The sequence below is a fragment of the Lepidochelys olivacea genome (assembly GCF_965140295.1).
Source record: "Lepidochelys olivacea isolate rLepOli2 genome assembly, chromosome: 3".
NCBI lineage: Eukaryota > Metazoa > Chordata > Testudines > Cheloniidae > Lepidochelys > Lepidochelys olivacea.
The window spans coordinates 19162160-19168716 of record NC_140413.1 but is presented as its reverse complement, the minus strand read 5'-3'; the positions used below and the strand labels follow the sequence as shown (position 1 = coordinate 19168716).

The 6557-nt window shown below is 42.4% G+C and overlaps 1 protein-coding gene across 5 annotated transcripts in view; it reads left to right on the top strand.

Moving 5' to 3' along the window:
• The first annotated feature begins 1757 nt into the window (after positions 1-1757).
• Positions 1758-6557, top strand: part of KLHL29 (kelch like family member 29) — a 605712-nt gene continuing 600912 nt past the window's right edge. For all 5 annotated transcript variants that reach the window (XM_084623316.1, XM_084623313.1, XM_084623312.1 and 2 more), the window contains exon 1: positions 1758-2129. The gene's annotated coding sequence lies outside the window, so the exon portion shown is untranslated. The remainder of the gene's footprint in view (positions 2130-6557) is intronic.

The following is a 6557-nucleotide window of genomic DNA, read 5'->3' as shown; positions in this document are numbered from 1 at the left end:
CGGGGCTCTTGTATTTTAGAAAATGGAAAAAAAATGCATGAAAATCAAAAGAGTGTGTCGCTTGTGTTTGCTAAATAATTCAAACTGTTCTGAACTTCTGACCCTCACATTGCATAGCAGTGTAAAAGACTGAAGATTTCAGTGTTAATACACCATATCTCATCAGCAAGAATGTATGGTGTATTAACACAGTTCTTTCCTATTTCAGAGTAAGGCCATGTTCTGCTAAAAGCATTCTAATAGTAATAATCATCATCGTTATTTTTAGAAATCTCTTACTCTATTGCAATAAGATATTTTCGTTTTTGTGTGTGTGGATGGGAAGAGGGAGGAAAATTAAATAGATCTTTTAACCTACCTCCCTGTTGCCTCCTAGGCAGTAAAAAGGATATGCCCTTTCTTCAAACATTTTTTCATTGCCCATTTGTGTACACTGGATTGCTTCCCTGCTCTTCATTGTTCTGGATGATACTTTAGCTGTTTTTTGGCATGTCTCTCTGAAGGTCCATGTGTTACAGCATATATATGTCCTTCCTACGCATGCTATAATTTTTAAAACCTGATTTGATTACACTTATTCTACATCTGTATGAACTATGATAGTGTTCTGTATGTTTTTAAACTATTGCATTTACAGTACATGCACAGATCAGAAAATCACTATGATACAGCATATCTCACAATATATATAATCTGCCATATGTACATATATGTTATACTGTACAAGTGTACATATTTTTTTAAAAAATCTGGAATGAAAGGTGCATAAGGACTTATCCAAAAACAGCAACTGACTTCACTGGGCTTTGGATCAGGCCCATAGATCAATGCCCATGTATTTCTCATAAACTATGGTATACATAGTACTTTTGAAGATGACTGGGAGGTTCATGACATTTGCAGAAATATTATATATTTCACTTTATATATGTGTCTATGTGTGCTATATATATGTGTGTGTGTGTGTCTACGTGTGCACTCACATAGGCATATACTATATATGCATACACACGTGTATACATATGCCCATCACATATATGTTTCTTAAAGTGGCATAAACCTGCTACTCTCAAATTATGGGAAACATGCAGCTATACTTTGCGTGCTTTTACCTGGCCTTAAAAACACGCTTTGTTTAAGTGGATTTCTAAGTAACCTAACAGGGAACGCTAAACGCCTGCACGTGGTTATTTGTGTACGGTCTAAGCAGGGAGAGTCTGGGTTTATTCTCAGGGATACTCATGGGCAGGTGATTTAGAGTGGCAGCCAACAACCATGTGCTGTGTGTGTGCATGGGCACAGGCGCAATGGATGGCCGTGGGAAACATGCAGGAGCCCCGGCGCCGCGGGCAGACAGACCTCCTCTATCTCGCTGTTCCTTTACCAGCCGCCCGGTGGTCCCACATGTGTGTGTCTAACTTCCCCGGCGAGTGCTGCCACGGATCGCTCGGCTCGGGCTCCTCCCTCGCACCCCCGGGGGTGAATGCGCCTCCCGGCTCCGCGGCCGCCGGCCCATCCCCGCGGTCCCTGCCGGAGCCCGGGGCCCCAGGCAGAGCCGCGCACGCCGCAGCCCGGCGGCTCTGCCGCGCCGAGTGCCCGCTGCAAACCCCTCCTGCGGGGGGCGGCTGACACACCGGTGGGGAGCTCGGCTCCGAGGAGTCCCCGCCTCCCCCCCTTAGCCCTCCCTCCTGCTGCTGTGATTGGTTTCGCCCGCCCCTTGCCTGGGCTCGGAGGCCGCCTCCCTCCCCATCTAAAGCGGACAGTCTGTGAACAGGAGGGAGCCAGAAGGGAGCATGGTACCGACTCCGCACCAGCCTCCTCCTCCGCTCTGCGCACACCGCCCCGCCGAGCCCCCTGCTGCCTGCGCCGCCGCCGCCGCCTCCTCGTCGCCCAGGCTCCGGAGCCATCTGAGCCGCTGGGCAGCAGCTGAGAGGCAGCCCCGGAGGTGCGGGGCTTCGCATTAGTGGGGAGGCTGCAATGCATAAGCCGCCGCCTCCTCTTCCTCCTGCCGCCGCCGCTGTCTGTGTGCATCCTCCCCCGGCCTGAAGAAGCCACCGTGCAGCCGCTTCGCCTGCCAAGGACACGAGCCCGCGTTTGCCCCCCCGGTGCGCACCGCCCAGCGGGGAGAGGTAGGAGCCGGGCAGATTCCAGGGCAAAGCGGGGATGGCTAGAGGGGGCTGCGCAGCCCTGCCCGGGAGGATGGAGGGGCTTGGCGCCCAGGTGACAGTCCTTGTGTGTATGTGTGTGTGCGCGCCTCGGTGTTGTGTGCCCCTTAATAGTGTTGTTGTTGTTGTTGTTAAGCTTGGGGTTTGCCCGCAGCAGCAGCCTCCCGTGTATTGAACGCCTGGCTAATGAATCCCCTGCGCCTGCGCTTGCTCTCTGCATTAAAAACTTCCTGCCTGTGTGTTTGTGTGGCAGCGAAGAGAGGCGGGTGCCATGGGGTAGCCGAGCTTTGGGGAGGGGTGTGTGTATTCCCCTCCCCCCCATACCTATACCAACTCCACTATAGCCACACAACAAAGTGAGCCCCCCCCTCCACACACACACACACACACAGCCCAACCCACAACTTCCCACACTTGGTGTAGCCGCGGGCACCTGACACATCCAGGCGAGGGGTTGCTGCTGACAATATTTTGAACGAGGGTGGTGGTTATTTTTTAAGAGGCATCTGTTGTAACTGCCTCCTTGAAACGCACACCCACAGCAAAACCATCGACCCCAGAGGCAGAGGCTAGCTTTAAAACTGCCTGAGAATTAATACAAAAAACGAGGGAGTCTTTCTGCCCCAAATGAGAGCCGCCAGGTCTGTTTGCCCCTATTTATGTGTGTTGCCTTGAGGGTATTTTTTAAAAGCATGATATGAATATGTTGATATCTAAGTAACTTCGAGACAAAGCATTGTTTTTTCTTTAAAAGTGAAATCAATAAATCACTTCTAAATCTGTTTCCCACTCATTGTGTAGTCCCAGATGAAATTTATTACTTGTTTTTTATTTATCCTTGTGCTGTTTTTTGTAGGTGTTCTATGCATCATCCCTTGGGTACCTTTTTTTTTTAATCTGTGGTCTTGTTAAGGTTGAGAATGGAGTAGGACTACTTTTTTTGTTGTTGACATTGAGTGGCTGTGACTGTCTTTGTCATACTATAATGCAGGTCTGTGGACATCATGATTTTTGGTTCAGGTCCCCAGATAAAGAGGGGAAAAAAATCTTCTCCGGGGCTTTGCAGAGGAGTTATTAATACTCTCCATAAATTCTGCATGCTTATGATCTGTCTTTTTTTTTTCACGTAATCTTGTTTATTAAATAGTGAGTTCCTAGATTTTTTGAGACATGGTATGATCATTCTTTTACCAAAAAATGCTGAAGCCTTGCTTATGTAAAATTTGATTTTTTTTTTTTTGAAACTGAAAACTGTTTAGAAAAATAGTATTCTGGCAACTAGATTAAGGGAGGAACAATCCAAATTTTTCATCAGGGAAGGAAAACTAAGATGTGTAAATGCTTGCTGTAGGCATTTTATTTATGTTTCTATGGTTCATGTATATGAAACTGCTAAACTGAGAAACTGTTTTTCTTTGTTGGGTATATCTTTTTAAAGTGTGTGTGTGTGTGTGTGTGTTTAAAAATGGTTTAAACATGCTTAGCAGGCTATCTTTTGAGGTCAGTTTTCAGCTACTTAAAAACCCAGCTACTGTAGCTTTAAGGTGACTGCAGATAACAGTATTACTGTCTCTTATAATTAGCAATCTGCTGAAACTTTAAATCCCCCTTGATAGATGTTATGATCGGTGTGAGAGAAGCAGCAGTTTTGCAGCCAGTTTTCTCCCCCCCCTTAAATAAAGCAACAGTGTGTCTCTTTATTGTGTTCTAGATTAAATTGACTATGACACTTTTCTTTAGAAAAGTAAACTACAGCCATATTTTATACTAACGTTCAACTCCTTCAAACTTTAGTTATGCTCAGTGGAAGTCTTACTATTACCTGAATAACTAATGTATGTTTTCTGTTCTTATAACATGTCCTCGCGGTAGCTATTTATGGAAGTCTTTTCCAATGTATGATCAAACAAGGCAGACATGAAAGTAATTTGGCATACTGACCTACCTAGATCAACACTTAGCAAGTATATGTAAATTACAATTTTCATTACTTCTTCCTATGTAGTTATGTCTCATGAGACCAGTTCTGACATTTTAACAAGAACTCATACCCTAAATTTGTAGGTTGCCTGTGTTGTTCAAGATCCTTGCTATTTTGAGAATGTGTAAATATTATTATAATTTATTTTAAAGCCAGTTATGTCCAGTGGTCATTTTACAGGTAATGGTCATTAAAGTTTCATTTTGACCTGTTGTACTTCATGCTCTACAGAACTCTAAATAAAATAGTTAAAAATTTCATGATATAAAAGTTGCATTGGATTCAAGTGGGCTTGGAAGAACTACTGTGTATCTGAAAATTCAAAAACTCCCAAGTTTTCAGTGCATATCTGCCATCCTTTGTAGCTTATGAAATGTGAGTACTTTCCCTTGACAACAAAACCCATGAACAAATGTTCAGCATGAATTATACTGCTTAAATAAAATAATCTATGGTTGTCGTGGTTACAAACAGAGTAAGGGTTACTAGTTTTCATCTGCATGCAGTGGGGTGGGGGTAGAAATTTACATTCCTCATGAGAGTTGGTCATACTTCAGGTACCCAATATGTGAGAGAACCTAATTCACTGTTCTGCTTTTGTAAAAGACTTGCTGGACCAAAAAGTGGTAGAATGTAGGAGAAAACCTTTTCTTTTTCTATCACTAGACTCAATTCTATCCCTATTTCTACCTGCAGAGTAGTATTCAGTAAAATTGCTGCTCTTACTTTCCAAACAACATTAAAAAGCATATTGCATGTAGAGTGCCTGGAACTTCTAATGATTAAAGGAATGCAGCACATGCTCCAGTAATACACAGTTCTAGAATTTAGATTTGTGTATTTATGATCTGGCATCACCACTACCAGCACTTTAATGTCCACTTACAGTGAAGAACTCATTGTCTGCTGGAGTCTTTTATTCATTCATGACTTCTTTGCTAATCCTGACAATTCTTTTTTTTTTTTTTGCTCACTTGTACTGGGCCCAATTCTCCTCTCTTATGCAGGTATTAATCCATTGACTTTGCTAAAGTAATTCCACCTGTATACTGTTTGAGAACAGAATCAGGCTCTTGATATTTTGGCACCTAACTGTTGGCATCAGTCCCAGTGCTGCTTCTCTCATCTATTGTTTGCTCATCTGAAATTAAATTTTTGTCCATTACTACTTGTTTTTCCTGACCTTTTAATTTAGTTCCTAAAACTGGTGTACCTGATGTTTCATCAAGCATACCAGAAATGAAGAGCTCCCTTTCTCCCTCCCATCTGACTCTAATAGAAGTTACACATTATATGTTAGGAAAGCATATCCTTGGATGTGTAAACAGATTAGTCCCATTTCTTCCTTGCTTCTCCCCCGGCAAGGTACGACTGTATTGTACTATTAGCGTTTCTTTTTCCTTTACTAATTTTATTAAAGAAACTGAATTGTTAACAATGTGACCAGTAAAAAGACGTTGTTGGATGTACAATGTAATACAGACTAGCTGAGTAATATAGGTCACGGATTAAGGAAAATAAGCATGCTATTCTAAAAATTCTATGAATGACTTGTCTGGTGACAACACACTGTTCCACTTGGATTTATTGCAAAATGATGCCTTTGGAGTCTTCAGAACCCTATCATCCATAAACTCTGTACACCCGGTAAAGATCTAATCTTGCAGTTACTCTGGTGTGTAGTCCAATCAAGTCAGTGGGGCTACACGCAAAATGACCTCTTTCCCATAGTGCAAAGACTAATAATCTGTCTAGTTTAGTATAATTTCTCCAATATAGAGGAGCAAATTCTTTTTGCTGATGATGAGTTTTTGCCAAGAAGCATGAGAATTTGATAACCATTAGCTGTGGTACTATAACAATAGATTCTATGATTATTCATGTGTCTGATATTTTTATGTATCGGGGGTAGCTGTGTTAGTCTGTATCCACAAAAACAACAAGGAGTCTGGTGGTACCTTAAAGACTAACAGATTTATTTGGGCATAAGCTTTCGTGGGTAAAAAAATACTTCTTCAGATGCATGGAGTGAAACTCTCTGCCCAAATAATACTCTGCAGCAATGAATTCCACATTCATATATATCCTAAACCCCCATAAACAAATGAGTGGATTGATATTACACATTATTCTTTAAATAAAGGGTAGTCAAAATTTTGGGGTCCATTCAAATGCGCCTGGCAGTTTGGATTTTGTCTGCCTATTGGCTACCCCTGCTTTAAATAAACATATGGCTAGTTCAAATGGTCATATTATCCTTGTGCAATTCTCTTGGCTGTTTTCATGAAACCTTCTTAAAAGACAAAGGACCAGCTTCACTAGCTCAGTTAGCTAACTGTGTTAGAAGTACCATGCATTTAGAGCCATTAATTACTGAAGTAAGGGATGGTATTGCAAATATCCTCCTAGAA